The sequence below is a fragment of the Oncorhynchus keta genome, chromosome 17, assembly GCF_023373465.1.
Source record: "Oncorhynchus keta strain PuntledgeMale-10-30-2019 chromosome 17, Oket_V2, whole genome shotgun sequence".
In the NCBI taxonomy this organism is placed as follows: domain Eukaryota; kingdom Metazoa; phylum Chordata; class Actinopteri; order Salmoniformes; family Salmonidae; genus Oncorhynchus; species Oncorhynchus keta.
Genome location: NC_068437.1, coordinates 54,065,342 through 54,085,183, shown reverse-complemented (window position 1 = coordinate 54,085,183; position 19,842 = coordinate 54,065,342). Strand labels below are relative to the sequence as shown.

General features: G+C 45.4%; 1 protein-coding gene across 8 annotated transcripts in view; it reads left to right on the top strand.

Moving 5' to 3' along the window:
• Positions 1 to 19,842, top strand: part of LOC118374288 (pleckstrin homology domain-containing family A member 5-like) — a 270,645-nt gene that overhangs the window by 100,815 nt on the left and 149,988 nt on the right. The window contains exon 1 of one of the 8 annotated variants that reach the window (XM_052466563.1): positions 11,936 to 12,376. The exons of the other annotated variants lie outside the window; for them this stretch is intronic. The gene's annotated coding sequence lies outside the window, so the exon portion shown is untranslated. Of the gene's footprint in view, positions 1 to 11,935; positions 12,377 to 19,842 lie in introns of those variants that run through there. 8 annotated transcript variants of the gene reach the window in all.

Below are 19,842 nucleotides of genomic sequence, written 5' to 3'. Positions count from 1 at the left end.
GACTAACAGAAATGGAAAATGTGTTCCTCAACAAAAGGGGGTCAAAATCAAAAGTACCATGCATCTCCTCCTCATGGACTGCACCAGATTTGCCAGTTCTTGCTGTGAGATGTTACCCCACTCTTCCATCAAGGCACCTGCAAGTTTCCTGACATTTCTGGGGGGAATGGCCCTAGCCCTCACCCTCTGATCCAACAGGTCCCAGACGTGCTCAATGGGATTGAGATCCGGGCTCTTTGCTGGCCATGGCAGAACACTGACATTCCTGTCTTGCAGGAGACCGGCTATCCATCCTACGTCTTCCTCCTCCTGGCCCATGTGACTATCCATCCTACGTCTTCCCCCCTCCTGGCCCATGTGACTATCCATCCTACGTCTTCCTCCTCCTGGCCCATGTGACTATCCATCCTACGTCTTCCTCCTTCTGGCCCATGTGACTATCCATCCTACGTCTTCCTCCTCCTGGCCCATGTGGCTATCCATCCTACGTCTTCCTCCTCCTGGCCCATGTGACTATCCATCCTACGTCTTCCTCCTTCTGGCCCATGTGACTATCCATCCTACGTCTTCCTCCCCTGGCCCATGTGACTATCCATCCTACGTCTTCCTCCCCTTCTGGCCCATGTGACTATCCATCCTACGTCTTCCTCCTCCTGGCCCATGTGACTATCCATCCTACGTCTTCCTCCCCCTGGCCCATGTGACTATCCATCCTACGTCTTCCTCCTCCTGGCCCATGTGACTATCCATCCAACGTCTTCCTCCTTCTGGCCCATGTGACTATCCATCCTACGTCTTCCTCCTCCTGGCCCATGTGACTATCCATCCTACGTCTTCCTCCCCCTGGCCCATGTGACTATCCATCCTACGTCTTCCTCCTTCTGGCCCATGTGACTATCCATCCTAAAACTTCTAATATATATAATAATAATATATGCCATTTAGTGGACCTTTTATATTATGCGGGTTACAGTCATGTGTGCATACGTTCTACGTATGGGTGGTCCCGGGGTTAATGGAACCCACTACCCTGGCGTTACAAGCGCCTGTCCTACCAACTCCCATTCAAAAGGACCACAGACCACTTCTCCCCTGGCCTATGTGACTATCCATCTGTTTCCTCCTTCTGGCCCATGTGACTATCCATCCTTTCTTCATCCCCTGGCCCATGTGACTATCCATCCCCCCACAGCTTGTTCCCCCCTCCCATGTGACTATCCATCCCTCCCCTCCCTGGCCTATTGACTTCCATCCCCCACGCTTCCTCCTTCTGGCCCATGTGACTATCCATCCTAGCTTCCTCCCCCTGGCCCATGTGACTATCCATCCTACGTCTTCCTCCTTCTGGCCCATGTGACTATCCATCCTACGTCTTCCTCTCCCTGGCCCATGTGACCATCCATCCTGATCTTCCTCCTCCTGGCCCATGTGACTATCCATCCCGTCTTCCTCCTTCTGGCCCATGTGACTATCCATCCTACCTTCCTCCTCCTGGCCCATGTGACTATCCATCCTCGTCTTCCTCCTTCTGGCCCATGTGACTATCCATCCCCCACAGCATCTTCCCTCCCCCACAGCCCATGTGACTATCCATCCACAGCATTTCCCCTCCTGGCCCATGTGACTATCCATCCAACATCTTCCCTCCTCCTGGCCCATGTGACTATCCATCCCACAGCATTCCTCCTCCTGGCCCATGTGACTCCATCCTACCCTTCCTCCTTCTGGCCCATGTGACTATCCATCCCTCCACGTCTTCCTCCTCCTGGCCCATGTGGCTATCCATCCTACGTCTTCCTCCTCCTGGCCCATGTGACTATCCATCCTACATCTTCCTCCTTCTGGCCCATGTGACTATCCATCCTACCCTCTAATATATATAATAATAATATATGCCATTTAGCTGACCCAAAGCACTTACAGTCATGTCCATACATTCCCGTATGGGTGGTCCCGGGAATCGAACCCACTACCCTGCCCTCCCTCCACAGCATTACAAGCGCCATGCTCTCCAACTGAGCCACAGAAGGACCACAGACCCTTCCCCCCAGGCCTATGTGACTATCCATCCACAGCATCTTCCTCCTCCTGGCCCATGTGACTATCCATCCAACGTCTTCCTCCTTCTGGCCCATGTGACTATCCATCCTACGTCTTCCTCCTCCTGGCCCATGTGACTATCCATCCTACGTCTTCCTCCCCCTGGCCCATGTGACTATCCATCCTACGTCTTCCTCCTTCTGGCCCATGCCATGATCATAAAACCTAATGGCCTGTAGACAATCTAGACATCAAGTGGACCTGTGTAATATTATGGGGGTATGATTGTGTGTACGTGCGTGTGTGTGTTGTTGGGGTTAAGATGGTATGGTAAACCTCTCCACTACCTTCTCCACACCTGTCCCCTCCTCCCATTCAAAAACATTCTCGAAGCAGCATCTAATCTCACTCAGTCCCCTATGAAGCTGTTTGATGTTCTGGTTCACCACTCCTTTCTCTCATTCCCTTCCCTATTGCCCCCCCCCCCTCCCCCCACAGCATTGTTCCCTCCCTCCACAGCATTGATCCCTCCCCCCACAGCATTGTTCCCTCCCCCCACAGCATTGATCCCTCCCCCCACAGCATTGTTCCCTCCCTCCACAGCATTGCTCCCTCCCTCCACAGCATTGATCCCTCCCCTCACAGCATTGTTCCCTCCCTCCACAGCATTGATCCCCCACAGCATTGTTCCCTCCCTCCACAGCATTGATCCCTCCCCCCACAGCATTGTTCCCTCCCTCCACAGCATTGATCCCTCTCACCACAGCATTGTTCCCTCCCCCCACAGCATTGATCCCTCCCTCCACAGCATTGATCCCTCCCCCCACAGCATTGTTCCCTCCCTCCACAGCATTGATCCCTCTCCCCACAGCATTGATCCCTCCCCCCACAGCATTGATCCCTCCCTCCACAGCATTGTTCCCTCCCCCCACAGCATTGATCCCTCCCCCACAGCATTGATCCCTCCCTCCACAGCATTGTTCCCTCCCCCCACAGCATTGATCCCTCCCTCCACAGCATTGTTCCCTCCCCCCACAGCATTGATCCCTCCCTCCACAGCATTGATCCCTCCCCCCACAGCATTGTTCCCTCCCTCCACAGCATTGATCCCTCCCCCCACAGCATTGATCCCTCCCCCCACAGCATTGATCCCTCCCTCCACAGCATTGATCCCTCCCCCCACAGCATTGATCCCTAGATGATGGAGTTAAACAGAGATGGTTTAAAACACTGAGCAATGAGAAGAATGAATGGACATGGAGACGATGAACCCAGAGTTTGCTCACTGAGAACCACTCTGTCATTCAAGTCTCTGTGTAATGTATGGATGAATATTCAAGTTATTCATCATCCAACAGAGTTTGTTCTTACTTAAGTCTGACTCTGTATTGGTATCTCAGTAGGCCTACTGTATGAGAGTCAAGGTCCAGAAATATTTTCTCCTTTTAGTTTTTGCAAAGAGAGAATGAAAGACCTAGTGTAGCGTCTTCTGTTCCACTTCTCACAGTGACAAAGGCTACTTGGCTTCCGTCGACCTATAGGTCAGCCTTGACCTGGTTGCTCCAACACGCACACACACCCCACCCAACGCCCGTCCCCAGGCACGAGGGAGAGGTCCCAAGCACTAGTCTCTAATTAGGCTTGGCTTGCATACGTGTGGTACTCTGGACTAGGGAGCCAGAGCTGTTAGGGTGATGCTACATGAAGAGATATCCACCCTGGGTCTGTTAGGGTGATGCTACATGAAGAGATATCCACCCTGGGTCTGTTAGGGTGATGCTACATGAAGAGATATCCACCCTGGGTCTGTTAGGGTGATGTTACATGAAGAGATATCCACCCTGGGTCTGTTAGGGTGATGTTACATGAAGAGATATCCACCCTGGGTCTGTTAGGGTGATGGATGAAGAGATATCCACCCTGGGTCTGTTAGGGTGATGTTACATGAAGAGATATCCACCCTGGGTCTGTTAGGGTGATGGACGAAGAGATATCCACCCTGGGTCTGTTAGGGTGATGGATGAAGAGATATCCACCCTGGGTCTGTTAGGGTGATGTTACATGAAGAGATATCCACCCTGGGTCTGTTAGGGTGATGCTACATGAAGAGATATCCACCCTGGGTCTGTTAGGGTGATGGATGAAGAGATATCCACCCTGGGTCTGTTAGGGTGATGCTACATGAAGAGATATCCACCCTGGGTCTGTTAGGGTGATGCTACATGAAGAGATATCCACCCTGGGTCTGTTAGGGTGTTGGATGAAGAGATATCCACCCTGGGTCTGTTAGGGTGATGTTACATAAAGAGATATCCACCCTGGGTCTGTTAGGGTGATAGATGAAGAGATATCCACCCTGGGTCTGTTAGGGTGTTGGATGAAGAGATATCCACCCTGGGTCTGTTAGGGTGATGTTACATGAAGAGATATCCACCCTGGGTCTGTTAGGGTGATGCTACATGAAGAGATATCCACCCTGGGTCTGTTAGGGTGATGCTACATGAAGAGATATCCACCCTGGGTCTGTTAGGGTGATGTTACATAAAGAGATATCCACCCTGGGTCTGTTAGGGTGATGGATGAAGAGATATCCACCCTGGGTCTGTTAGGGTGTTGGATGAAGAGATATCCACCCTGGGTCTGTTAGGGTGATGTTACATGAAGAGATATCCACCCTGGGTCTGTTAGGGTGATGCTACATGAAGAGATATCCACCCTGGGTCTGTTAGGGTGATGCTACATAAGGAGATATCCACCCTGGGTCTGTTAGGGTGATATTACATAACGAGATATCCACCCTGGGTCTGTTAGGGTGATGCTACATGAAGAGATATCCACCCTGGGTCTGTTAGGGTGATGGATGAAGAGATATCCACCCTGGGTCTGTTAGGGTGATGTTACATAAAGAGATATCCACCCTGGGTCTGTTAGGGTGATGGATGAAGATATATCCACCCTGGGTCTGTTAGGGTGTTGGATGAAGAGATATCCACCCTGGGTCTGTTAGGGTGTTGGATGAAGAGATATCCACCCTGGGTCTGTTAGGGTGTTGGATGAAGAGATATCCACCCTGGGTCTGTTAGGGTGTTGGATGAAGAGATATCCACCCTGGGTCTGTTAGGGTGTTGGATGAAGAGATATCCACCCTGGGTATGTTAGGGTGATGTTACATGAAGAGATATCCACCCTGGGTCTGTTAGGGTGTTGGATGAAGAGATATTCACCCTGGGTCTGTTAGGGTGATGGATGAAGAGATATCCACCCTGGGTCTGTTAGGGTGTTGGATGAAGAGATATTCACCCTGGGTCTGTTAGGGTGTTGGATGAAGAGATATTCACCCTGGGTCTGTTAGGGTGATGTTACATAAAGAGATATCCACCCTGGGTCTGTTAGGGTGATGTTACATAAGGAGATATCCACCCTGGGTCTGTTAGGGTGATGTTACATAAGGAGATATCCACCCTGGGTCTGTTAGGGTGATGTTACATAAGGAGATATCCACCCTGGGTCTGTTAGGGTGATGTTACATAAAGAGATATCCACCCTGGGTCTGTTAGGGTGATGTTACATAAGGAGATATCCACCCTGGGTCTGTTAGGGTGATGTTACATGAAGAGATATCCACCCTGGGTCTGTTAGGGTGATGTTACATGAAGAGATATCCACCCTGGGTCTGTTAGGGTGATGCTACATAAGGAGATATCCACCCTGGGTCTGTTAGGGTGATGTTACATGAAGAGATATCCACCCTGGGTCTGTTAGGGTGATGGATGAAGAGATATCCACCCTGGGTCTGTTAGGGTGATGGATGAAGAGATATCCACCCTGGGTCTGTTAGGGTGATGTTACATGAAGAGATATCCACCCTGGGTCTGTTAGGGTGATGGATGAAGAGATATCCACCCTGGGTCTGTTAGGGTGATGGATGAAGAGATATCCACCCTGGGTCTGTTAGGGTGATGGATGAAGAGATATCCACCCTGGGTCTGTTAGGGTGATGTTACATGAAGAGATATCCACCCTGGGTCTGTTAGGGTGATGGATGAAGAGATATCCACCCTGGGCCTGTTAGGGTGATGGATGAAGAGATACCCACCCTGGGTCTGTTAGGGTGATGGATGAAGAGATATCCACCCTGGGTCTGTTAGGGTGATGTTACATGAAGAGATATCCACCCTGGGTCTGTTAGGGTGTTGGATGAAGAGATATCCACCCTGGGTCTGTTAGGGTGATGTTACATGAAGAGATATCCACCCTGGGTCTGTTAGGGTGTGATGTTAAGAAGATATCCACCCTGGGTCTGTTAGGGTGATGTTACATGAAGAGATATCCACCCTGGGTCTGTTAGGGTGATGCTACATGAAGAGATATCCACCCTGGGTCTGTTAGGGTGATGTTACATGAAGAGATATCCACCCTGGGTCTGTTAGGGTGATGTTACATGAAGAGATATCCACCCTGGGTCTGTTAGGGTGATGTTACATGAAGAGATATCCACCCTGGGTCTGTTAGGGTGATGCTACATGAAGAGATATCCACCCTGGGTCTGTTAGGGTGATGTTACATGAAGAGATATCCACCCTGGGTCTGTTAGGGTGTTGGATGAAGAGATATCCACCCTGGGTCTGTTAGGGTGATGTTACATGAAGAGATATCCACCCTGGGTCTGTTAGGGTGATGTTACATGAAGAGATATCCACCCTGGGTCTGTTAGGGTGATGTTACATGAAGAGATATCCACCCTGGGTCTGTTAGGGTGATGTTACATGAAGAGATATCCACCCTGGGTCTGTTAGGGTGATGTTACATGAAGAGATATCCACCCTGGGTCTGTTAGGGTGATGTTACATAAAGAGATATCCACCCTGGGTCTGTTAGGGTGATGCTACATGAAGAGATATCCCCTGGGTCTGTTAGGGTGATGGGTCTGGGTCTGTTAGGGTGATGCTACATGAAGAGATATCCACCCTGGGTCTGTTAGGGTGATGTTACATAAAGAGATATCCACCCTGGGTCTGTTAGGGTGATGCTACATGAAGAGATATCCTGTCTGTCTGTCTGTCTGTCTGTCTGTCTGTCTGTCTGTCTGTCTGTCTGTCTGTCTGTCTGTCTCTGTCTTTCTGTCTCATTGTCTGTCACTGGTGTTCCAGTGATGTAGTATTGGGTGACCTCACTGGGGTCTGCTAGTTCCATTAGAGGGAACACTCTACCCCCAGCCCATCATATCATATTACTACTACTCTTTATGATGGCTTTGCCTTGTAACTTATCTTTTTTGAAGTCTTCATCATGGGCTTTGCCTTGTAACTTATCTTTGTTGAAGTCTTCATACTGGGTTTTTGCCTTGTAACTTATCTTTGTTGAAGTCTTCATCATGGGCTTTGCCTTGTAACTTATCTTTGTTGAAGTCTTCATACTGGGTTTTTGCCTTGTAACTTATCTTTGTTGAAGTCTTCATAATGGGTTTTGCCTTGTAACTTATCTTTGTTGAAGTCTTCATAATGGGCTTTGCCTTGTAACTTATCTTTGTTGAAGTCTTCATAATGGGTTTTGCCTTGTAACTTATCTTTGTTGAAGTCTTCATAATGGGTTTTGCCTTGTAACTTATCTTTGTTGAAGTCTTCATAATGGGTTTTGCCTTGTAACTTATCTTTGTTGAAGTCTTCATAATGGGCTTTGCCTTGTAACTTGTCTTTGTTGAAGTCTTCATACTGGGTTTTGCCTTGTAACGTATCTTTGTTGAAGTCTTCATACTGGGTTTTTGCCTTGTAACTTATCTTTGTTGAAGTCTTCATAATGGGTTTTGCCTTGTAACTTATCTTTGTTGAAGTCTTCATAATGGGTTTTGCCTTGTAACTTATCTTTGTTGAAGTCTTCATAATGGGCTTTGCCTTGGAACTTATCTTTGTTGAAGTCTTCATAATAGGTTTTGCCTTGTAGTGCTTGCTAAAATTCTTGCCAACAACAGTGTTGTACAGGACATTCGAGTTTGGGTTTGTTTTGCTGTGACAACACACAACTCTGCATGGTGCAATATCCTTATTATAATAACCTAACAGGCCTTCGATTTGAACACTTGAGTGCATGAGTAATTGTTTTAGCACTCTAGAGTTGTACTGTATACACTCTCACTCTGTAGACTAGAGTGATAGTGTTGGGTTGTTTTGCTGGGACAAACACAACAAGGCCCGTGTACAGATGGTTGAACAGCTTGCTGAGACTCAAGACTTTCCCCTCTCTGACCCCCTGTTCTTTGTGGGGGCGTTATTATAGAGCCTAGCTACCACAAACTCCCAATTCTCCATGGTTTCTCCCTCTACATTTTTACGTGGCTCGGGACACTAGATACCACACCACAGGAAAACCATTTCAGTTTGTTCTTTAAATATTGAAATAGTTTCCACACTAAAAAAAATAGTTTCAAAGAGCTTTCTTTTAAAATTGTTTTGTCTCCACAGGTGACTCATACTAGATATAATCACATCTGGCTATTTTATTTATTTAACGAGGCAAGTCAGTTAAGAACAAATTCTTATTTACGACAGCCTAACGGGGAACAGTGGGTTAACTGCTTTGTTCAGGGGCAGAACGACAGATTTTTACCTTGCCAGCTCTGGGATTCGATCCAGAAACTTACAGTTACTGGCCCAATGCTCTAACCACTAGGCTACAGCTAATTGCTATTCTATGATAAGTCTCCTCCAGGCTCCAGAGGCAGGGTGTCCGTTGCTGTGGTCTTGCCCCAGGTGGTGCCCACCTCCCCTGGCTTGGAGGCTCCAGCAGGAGTGGGTCCATTATGGTTAGAGTCCCTGGAGATCCATGAATGGCTGAAGGGCTATATCATGTGTTGGTACATGCTTACTCTTAATGCATTAGTCATTCATAATTTAGAGGGTTGTCAGTGGAAGAACCAGTCTGGATGGTTTAGTAATGTTACTGCCACTGAGATAATGTTTGTGCTCTTTGCCATTTTGACAGTTTTCTTTCTGGTTAGGATATTACGAATGTCGTTCACACTTGTTAGTTACGCAAAGTTTGGGCTTTCCACTTTTTTATTTTAATGCATTGATAGTTGCTCTTAATTCATGGCTTTTAAGAGAGCTGAAGTATGCCTATCATACATACATGTGTTCCTCTATGCGCCCAGGCAGCATAGATCTGCCAGTGAAAGCCATCCTTTCACTGCCCATTGACTATCTCTGTGGCCCAGGGAGGGAGCCGTCCTGCCCCATTGAATATGCATTGACAGCACCCAGCAGGTTGAGAAAGAGTGGAGGAGCTGTTAGCTGATTGGTCTGTAGTGGATTTGTCATTTCTAGTGGAGGTCATTGTCCAGGCTATTGGCTCTTCAGTTGTCTTCAATAGCCTCAAGGCCCCCTGCTGAAGATACTTCTTATAGTGACTTGTCTTTTCTTTCTTAGGCTGGTTAGAGGCTATTTCATCCTAAACCCCATTGGAGAACACAGTCAGAGCGAGAGAATGTCCTTGCTGTTATTTATCAACTGGGTGGATCCTATACATCCGGTCCCTGGCTGGTTCACTTTGAAGAAGGGAGGGAGGATAATCTGGTTGGATGTTTTAGTTATTCAGTCAGACGTTTTGAAACCACCTTTTACTGGGCTTGTTTTAAATCCCATTTAACATCAGTATAAACATTCTAAATAGTATCTGTCAATGCTAAATGTTTTGTAGTACTGTGACAAGATTTCTCATCCACATCTTTTTTTTTTTTTTACTGAGATAATCCTGATACAATTTCAGGAGTGAAGATCACACTTACACGTACCATTAACACACCTATTAACGTTCTGTTACCACCTGCCTCATCTATCCTGCTCACTTTCTCCTGGTGTGACCACGAGCCATCGCTGGGGAGCGGCTGATCGTCACATGCAGAAGGGCACGCTTTTTTATTCTAAAGAGAATAAGAAGGTTATACTCTGCCCTGTGTGGAAGGTTATACTCTGCCCTGTGTGGAAGGTTATACTCTGCCATGTGTGGAAGGTTATACTCTGCCCTGTGTGGAAGGTTATACTCTGCCCTGTGTGGAAGGTTATACTCTGCCCTGTGTGGAAGGTTATACTCTGCCATGTGTGGAAGGTTATACTCTGCCCTGTGTGGAAGGTTATACTCTGCCATGTGTGGAAGGTTATACTCTGCCCTGTGTGGAAGGTTATACTCTGCCCTGTGTGGAAGGTTATACTCTGCCATGTGTGGAAGGTTATACTCTGCCCTGTGTGGAAGGTTATACTCTGCCCTGTGTGGAAGGTTATACTCTGCCCTGTGTGGAAGGTTATACTCTGCCCTGTGTGGAAGGTTATACTCTGCCCTGTGTGGAAGGTTATACTCTGCCCTGTGTGGAAGGTTATACTCTGCCCTGTGTGGAAGGTTCTACTCTGCCCTGTGTGGAAGGTTATACTCTGCCCTGTGTGGAAGGTTATACTCTGCCCTGTGTGGAAGGTTCTGTGTGGTTATACTCTGCCATGTGTGGAAGGTTATACTCTGCCATGTGTGGACTCTGCCCTGTGTGGAAGGTTATACTCTGCCCTGTGTGGAAGGTTATACTCTGCCCTGTGTGGAAGGTTATACTCTGCCCTGTGTGGAAGGTTCTACTCTGCCATGTGTGGAAGGTTATACTCTGCCCTGTGTGGAAGGTTATACTCTGCCCTGTGTGGAAGGTTATACTCTGCCATGTGTGGAAGGTTATACTCTGCCCTGTGTGGAAGGTTATACTCTGCCCTGTGTGGAAGGTTATACTCTGCCCTGTGTGGAAGGTTATACTCTGCCCTGTGTGGAAGGTAGCCTAGTGGTTAAGAGTGTTGGGCCAGTGACCGAACAGTCGCTGGTTCAATTCACCCTTGAGCAAGGCAGTTAACACCCAACAGCTGCTCCCCGCATGCCGATGATGTGAAAGTCGATTAACGCAGCCTCCCGCACCTCTGATTCAGACGGGTTGGGTTGAATGCATTCAGTTGTACAATTAAAATAGGAGGGTCATACCCCTAATTGACCTAAATATTTAGTTTGTTTGTACTGATCAATGCTACTGAATGTAAATGTATTGAATTAAAATGTAAATGATAAATATAGGACTTGAATATCAGTTTTTCCCCCTCAGTATCGAGTCGGAACAGTACTTATATTTGTATTGTTTTGTTCTGGAGCTTTTCTTCTCTGTTAATGTTCTGTACTGTCATGTTTTATGTGGACCCCAGGAAGAGTAGCTGCTGCTTTTGCAACTGCTAGTGGTCTCCTGAGTTGCACAGTGGTTCTAAGGCACTGTATTTCAGTGCAAGAGGTGTCACTGCAGTCCCTGGTTTGAATCCAGGCTGCATCACATCTGGCTGTGATTGGGAGTCCCATAGGGCTGTGTGTAATTGGCCCCTCATTGTAAATAACAATTTGTCCTGAACTGACTTGCCTAGTTAAATACCTTTTTTCTTTTTATTATGAGGATCTTAATAAAATACCTTTAATTACTGCATGTTGTGAATCCATTTTTCCCCCTCTGCCTCCAGCACACACACAATACATGCACCATGGTCCCTCTCCTTCTATAGTAACTACTTCCTTTGTCTCCTCTCTCTGTCTTCCCTTTGTTTGGAATTGTGCTGAGAGAGAGGGAGAGAGAGAGATAGACACAGAGAGAGATAGACACAGAGAGAGAGAGAGAGAGAGAGAGAGAGAGAGAGAGACACACAGAGAGAGCGAGAGAGAGACACACAGAGAGAGAGAGAGACACACACAGAGAGAGAGAGAGTCACAGAGAGAGAGAGAGAGAGAGACACAGAGAGAGAGAGAGAGAGAGAGAGAGAGAGAGAGAGAGAGAGAGAGAGAGAGAGAGAGAGAGAGAGAGAGAGAGAGAGAGAGAGAGAGAGAGAGAGAGAGAGAGAGATACACACAGAGAGAGAGACACACAGCGAGAGAGAGAGACACAGAGAGAGAGAGCTGGCCACTGTAGTTAGACTAGAGCCCTGTCGGAGCCTCCTCCGGTTACAGCAACATTTAAACTCCAGGCTGCAGCCACAGCCACACGGCACGCGGACAGACAGGAAGCAAGGCTCGAGGCAGCCTGACAGCTGGACGCTTCATTTCCTCGCGAGCTCTGCCACCGGAGCGTACTTCAAAGCGACGGACTCTCATTCCATTAGTTCTATTCGTTCCGTGAACTCTATTCTACACGGCTGGTTCGCTGCCCCCGGACCAAACCGATGTTCCGCTAATCCGCTCCTCATCTGGATAAACTGTACAAGATTCCTCTCCGCTAAAAGATAAACTACTGACTGTCGCTGTTATTGAGGCACCTGCCTGAATCTTCTCGTGGAAGCTTTTCATTGTAAGTAGATACAGCTACACATTACTATAGCAAGTTGTTGATGGTGACTGTGTCGCTTTGCAATGCTCATACGGTTATTAATGGCGCTGTAGTATGTTCTCATTTGAAAGGAATGATGTAGGATAGTAACGAACGTTCTATAATGCGAGTTTATAAACAGCGTGTAATATAATAGAGGTGTGGATGTTGCGGGTCATTTTCACCCATTTGAAATTAATCGGGCGTACAGCCTAAATGAAAGGGTCAATAGTGGAAAAAAACTACATAAACAAACAGGATTTTAAAGAACTGTAAGGGGGATCATTCCTTATTATATCAATGTGTGTGGTCGATGTTCCTCTGCTTGGTCCTTGGATCTAATCTCAGGGGTTTTCTTTTGCATTATAACGGTGCTTGGGGTAGGTTTAGTTCTGTGTATTGGGTTTGATACTGATGTAGCAGAAACGGTGTCTTTGCCTGTGTACTAACAGAGTGTACAGACACCACTCTTTTGAATTATTTGTTCAAGTAGGCTAACCACTATTTAAAAAATGGTCAAATGACCTGTTGTTCAAAGGCTCCAGGTAAGAATATGAAAAGGTGGACGTAGGAATCCACCCCAAACCCACAAAAATTAGGTTGGAAAACCAGTTATCTTTGTCGGCATTAGAGTTTTTGCTCCGTGGATGTGTTGAATGTTGTTCAACTCTTGATGTCGGTTGCAAAATGTGTTTAGTCCATTGGTGAAAGGGTGTGACTGTTGCTGCTTTACATATTGTTTGCATTATATTGCATTGGCAAGTCATTATTGTGTGTTTTTACAGACTGCATTCCAAATCCTAATGTCTTGCGTTTTTCTCAGTGAAATGCGGGAAGATGAAAGGAATCTATAAAAGGGTTGGTCTGTTATTCACAGTCACTTAGGCCATAATTGCAGCGTTAGTTGTCCACCCACTCTCTCTCTCTCTCTCTCTCTCTCTCTCTCTCTCTCTCTCTCTCTCTCTCTCTCTCTCTCTCTCTCTCTCTCTCTCTCTCTCTATGTGTCACTGCAATGATCTAGACAAGTTCTACTCTAATACCATGGCCTCTCTCTCTCTCCTCTCTCTCTCTCTCTCTCTCTCTCTCTCTTTCTATCTCTCTCTCTTTCTATCTCTCTCTCTTTCTCTATCTCTCTACCTCTTTCTCTGTCTCTCTATCTCTCTCTCTCTTTCTATCTCTCTCTCTCACTTTCTCTAGCTTTATTTTCTATCTCTCTAACTCTCTTTCTCTGTTTCTCTATCTTTCTTTCTTTCTTTCTTTCTCGCACCGATATTTTCTTGCCCTCCCTCTCAGGACAAAGTCGACAACATATTTTTTTAACATATCTGTTCTCTCCCTCTCACATTTGCTCTTCATTTAAAACATATCCGTTTTGTGCTGACTACGCGATCTCTAAAAATAGATCAGTAACAAAGTGGATCAAAGTGCACAAGAATCACCATTTTCAGGTCTCAGGGCACTACTTGAGCCACCATTTTTTTTGGTTCCTTCCTAATGGTCATGTGTGGGTGTCTTGGCCAGAATGTGTCATCAATATTTAGTCAAAAATAGATTTACTGCAAAGGAGTGTGCCCCACTACATGACTTTGTCCTTATGCTTGACTGTGATTTGTTTTTGTTAATATATGGTTTAAAAAAACCTATGACTATTTGAATCATAAATTGCTCTATCATTTAAGTGCTGCTGCCTGCCTTCTGTCTTTAGTGTGTGAGGTTTGTGGGTTTTCTAGGCAGTGCTGGGGTCTGGCTGGCACAGGGATCTGGACCTAGCCACACTCAAGGAGTGTGTGTGTGTGTGTGTGTGTGTGTGTGTGTGTGTGTGTGTGTGTGTGTGTGTGTGTGTGTGTGCGTGCGTGCGTGCGTGCGTGCGTGCGTGCGTGTGTTCTGACTCCGTTAAATCTTGTTCTTCAAATTTGCTCCGCTGTACAGAGGCCTGTGCATTCACTCAGAATGATGGGAAAGAAAACAAAACCATGGAGAAAAATGTGAGGGTTTTAAGGGCCGTCCAGACCGAGGACGATAAACTTTTAACGCAAAAAACAAATATATATGTGAACAACAGCATTGAAGCTACAACGATAAGTACAAAAAGAGTTGATAATGAGCTATCGTTTGGATCACTTTCAGAGCAATTCCCCCCCGTCCCTCCCGACACTAAAACATTTGACAACCAATCCAAAACGTGTTCTATTGAAGCGTTCTTTGGTTCTATATGCGATAGTCTGCTCTGCAAGGAGTGGAGACAAGGGCACCACGGTATGCCTGCATAACGGGACGTGTCACAATGTTGGTGGCCGTATTAATTCTATGGCCGACTTGGGAGAAACGATGATCCTCGACAAAAACAGAGCATGAGAAGGCCATATTGTCCGATGGTCGGACTTATCTGTTAATAGGTCTTGGAGTCCCAGGAAACGCTAGACTACAATTGCTTGTTGTACATTCAAGAATTTCATGTAAACTGTCGAGACTAGATCCGTAACTGATCCCAAATGGTGGCGTAGTCAGGCCTAGGCTGTATGCAGTTATTTTGGCATGAAATGTTTGAGCGGTTATTCAAATGAGTCTACATCACTGCAGTTTACAGCCCCAGACAATAATGGTGTACTTACTTGATAACAGTAGCCTAGTAGTTAGAGCACTGGGGCAGTAACTGAAAGGTTGCTGCATCAAATCCCTGAGCTGACAAGGTAAAAATCTGTTGTTCTGCCCCCTGAGCAAGGCAGTTAACCAACTGTTCACTGGGTGCTGAAGACATGGATGTTGATTGGAGGGAGAGGTGTGTGTAGGGGGTGGAGGGAGAGGTGTGTGTGTAGGGGTGGAGGGAGAGGTGTGTGTAGGGGGTGGAGGGAGAGGTGTGTGTGTAGGGGGTGGAGGGAGAGATGTGTGTAGGGGGTGGAGGGAGAGGTGTGTGTAGGGGGTGGATGGAGAGGTGTGTGTAGGGGGTGGAAGGAGAGGTGTGTGTAGGGGGTGGAGGGAAAGGTGTGTGTAGGAGGTGGAGGGAGAGGCCCTATTGGGCCCTAGTCAAAAGTAGTGCACTTTGGGGAGGCAGTCCCAATGTCTTGCCTTTCTAGGCTTCCACCACTCTAGGATTCCACCACTTCGGTCCGATGTAGCAAAATTTGAAATTGTGTTTTTTACATTGGATAAAGTAGAGTAGAGTAGAGTAGAGACTCAGAGCTAGATAATAGTACATCGTACACTACAAATGAGGAACAATGGAAAAGTAATTCTGCTTTGAAAGTTGATCAACTTGTAATCCCACTTTTGAGAAAATGGCCTTTGAATGTTTTGGTACACCTACTGGAGAGCTGTTCATTGTCTACACCCATTCAGCATCTTTCACACCCTCTTAAGCCCCACCCATCTCTTTAAGGATTCACATGTGAGGCCATGTGGTAAACACACGTTAAAATATGAAGTTTATTTGTCACATGCACAGGATACTGAAGGTGTAAACGATACAGTGAAGTGGTTATTTGCATAGTAGCAATTAGCTAGCTACATGTCTAAACAAAAGACTCCCCTTCGCCAGATTACTACATGGTCCATCAAGTTAGCCAGGTGTGTCTGTAGGTTATTACGGCCATCTATTGTATTTCATGAACATGTCTAGACAATAGTGACCCATCCACTTAGCTAGAAGTGGCTAGGGGGTGGTTATAGCATTTCTTTCACATGACCCATTCATTTCGACAAATGTGTCTGGACAAGCATAATCTAATAGTAATAAAATATATATATCAAATATTGTTTTGTCTTGACATGTTCTATTTTTGATATTGCTTTTATGCCAGTAACCATTTCACTGTACTGTTTACACCTTTTGTATCCTGTGTATTTGGCAAACATTGATTTTATTTGATATAGTGAGTGTTTACCAGAGACGGTAATGTGAAAAACAACATGACCTGCATCAACGTCAGATTAGGATATAGGCCAAGGGGTTGGATAAAGTGTATTTTTACCAGAGCTGTGTTTGAATACTCATACTAGCCTCACTAACAGTACTATTTGTGATGTGAATTGTTCATAGTATGGATATAGTTAGTATGCCAAATGTTCCCGGAAGTCGTAGTAAACACTCCAAAATATGAAGTATACACGCCAAGGACACTATTTCTGTACTTCAGGGCCCATAAGGCAATTCTTCAGGAAAAGGGAGTCGCTTCACATCATTTTCAGATTTGAAGAAAATGGCGGAAAATATGCAGCCGAAGTCCAACGAGAGCGGAGACAAATTCAATGCTTTAACTAATTATGACAAATGTTAAGAAAATGTTGACCAATGTCATAAAGTAATGACTTTTCAAATAAGTTACCTCACACGTTATGTTGGCTGACAATTTGTTAGCTACGCTGTTTTTACGAACCACATAGCATATCATTACAGCAGTATGTACCGGTATGCTAACGTTAGTTGGCTACTTATACATCAAACTTGCCAGTATATTAACTATAGGCTAACTAACTAACTACCCAACGTTTATTGACTTGATTATTCCCGCCATTCTTAGTTTAGCTAAATGGTATATTCATTATGTGTTCTCAATGGACATTAGGCTGCTTTTCGTAAATTCGCTCTGGCTATCTACTCCAATTTCAGAGCATTCTCGTCTGAGTGTACCAGAACGCAGAATAATGAATTTACGAGCGCTCAACACTCGTTGAATATGGCCGGTGTCAGCAAACGTCAGCTAAAAAAGCATAATTAAATTGTTGCCAGTAGCGCAGTTATAGTCACCAATGTTCTGGATAACATGAAAACTGCCTAACCAGCTCTGCTAGGGTGAGTCAAATGGTCAGAGTGGTCTAATTTGTGTCTGGAAGTAGCTAGCAAGCTAGCCAACGTTAGCGTGGGTGCTTGGCTGATGTTGTAAGGTCAGAACACTCAAATCATCCCTACTCCTCGGCCCTAGCGTCCAGTGTGCGCTCTGAGAGCGCTCGGAAATTTACGAGCGCACTCTGGCACTCCAGATTGAATTTAAGATCGCACCCGAAGTCATAAAATGTCTAACTAGTAATTTGTTATGCTAACTAGCTAGCAAGAGGTTGCGTAGCAACAGTACGGAATGCTAGTACGCTCAACTGAAAGAATACGGTTTGTTTACAGTATATTAAAAGGAACTAATATTATGTAGTATATACTCATTAAGTATGTAAGTATGTATGTATTGTATGTTAGTATGAGTATTTGAACACAGCTCTGGAGTTTTTCCTTATTGTAGGCTACTTTCACCACTTTTAGTCTTGACATCTTTGGTTGTGTAACGGCTCTCGTCGAAAGGAGTGGACCAAAGCGCAGCGTGGAAAGTGTTCATGATTTTTTTTTTTTTTAAAACACTCAAACAAAATATCCAAAGTGAAAACGAAAGCGCACAGGTCTGTCAGGTACAGACACTAAACAGAAAACAAGATCCCACAAAACCCAAAAGGAAAATTACAACTTATATATATGATCCCCAATCAGAGACAACGATAGACAGCTGCCTCTGATTGGGAACCACACACCGCCAAACACACAGAAATAGAAAACATAGACTTTCCCACCCGAGCCACACACTGACCTAACCAAACACAGAGAATAATAGGGATCTTTAAGGTCAGGGTGTGACAGGTTGTTTACTACTGTGATTTTGTCAATTGAAAAAAATCAGCTAAGCTATGTCCTGCTCCTTCCCTAATTTTTTCTAAAAGTTTTTTATTTTACACTGCTCATTTGTCTGAATTTTTAAGACAGAAATGTATTTGGAGCGTTTTTTGTGTGTTTTTTTGTGTGTTTTTCCCCCCACACCTATTCCCAATTTAACCCACCAAGACAATGTGCTGTAGGACATTGGTACCCAGCCAGGTGCTAATGCAGCTCTCTCTCCTCACTAAATGAATGACAAATGGATGAATGGGTGATAATTGTGTACCTTACTTCACAATGTAATTTAAATGAGGCCTAACTGAATAATAAGGAGGGTGAAGAGGTTGATTTAATTTAGAAAGACAATAGTGTAATGATGCGTTTGTTATGCCTATTTATTTATCAGCAGCAAATCATTTGACCGCTCTCCTTGTGGGTTTATACCATTTTACCAAATCGGCTGTTATGGGACTGTGTTACTTACTGTAACTAATAATAAAATGTATTGTACGGGGAAACTAAAATATGCGAAGGGTTGCAGTAGGCATTTTAGAATAACGCTAAACATATCCTTTACTCTATCTAAGTGGACGAGCAGGAAACAAACGATGCCAGTCAGCCTACACAGTCGGCCCATTGAAACTACATGATAAGAGTAAGCCAATCAGTTGTCAAATTGTACATGAAGAGATGGGTGCTTTGTGTAATTGCGCGATGCAGGGAAAAGAGCATCGCTTTATCAAATCCTCCTCCCTGCAGGTAAAACATTTTGATTTCTATATAGTATCAGAAAGACCATATTCTTCCGTTTACAAATGTAACTTTATCCAATAATATCCGTTCTGTCCATGCATTCAGCACATTGCTCTGGTTACTAAGCAAAAACTAGTAACACAATGAACTTAAAATATAAAATATGCTCTTCTGTCATCAATGGATGAATGGGAGATAGAAACCAGATAGAAACTGTTAGAGGGATTTCATTTGATTGATCTGAATGATGAGGAGGGTGAAGAGGGATTTGATTTGATTGATCTGAATGATGAGGAGGGTGAAGAGGGATTTCATTTGATTGATCTGAATGATGAGGAGGGTGAAGAGGGATTTCATTTGATTGATCTGAATGATGAGGAGGGTGAAGAGGGATTTCATTTGATTGATCTGAATGATGAGGAGGGTGAAGAGGGATTTCATTTGATTGATCTGAATGATGATGAGGGTGAAGAGAATGATTGTATTTAGAACAATAGATGATGAAGAATTGTGGGTGTTGTGGGCATTGAAAGGCTGGGCATTGAAAGGCTGGGCATTGAAAGGCTGGGCATTGAAAGGCTGGGCATTGAAAGGCTGGGCATTGAAAGGCTGGGCATTGAAAGGCTGGGCATTGAAAGGCTGGGCATTGAAAGGCTGGGCATTGAAAGGCTGGGCATTGAAAGGCTGGGCATTGAAAGGCTGGGCATTGAAAGGCTGGGCATTGAAAGGCTGGGCATTGAAAGGCTGGGCATTGAAAGGCTGGGCATTGAAAGGCTGGGCATTGAAAGGCTGGGCATTGAAAGGCTGGGCATTGAAAGGCTGGGCATTGAAAGGCTGGGCATTGAAAGGCTGGGCATTGAAAGGCTGGGCATTGAAAGGCTGGGCATTGAAAGGCTGGGCATTGAAAGGCTGGGCATTGTATATCATGTCCCCTGGGACAGTCAAATCAGACAACATGCAATGCTTTCTGAAAGTATTCAGACCCTTTCCACATTTTGTTACATTACAGCCTTATTCTAAAATGGATTACATCGTTTTACCCCTCATCAATCTACACACAATA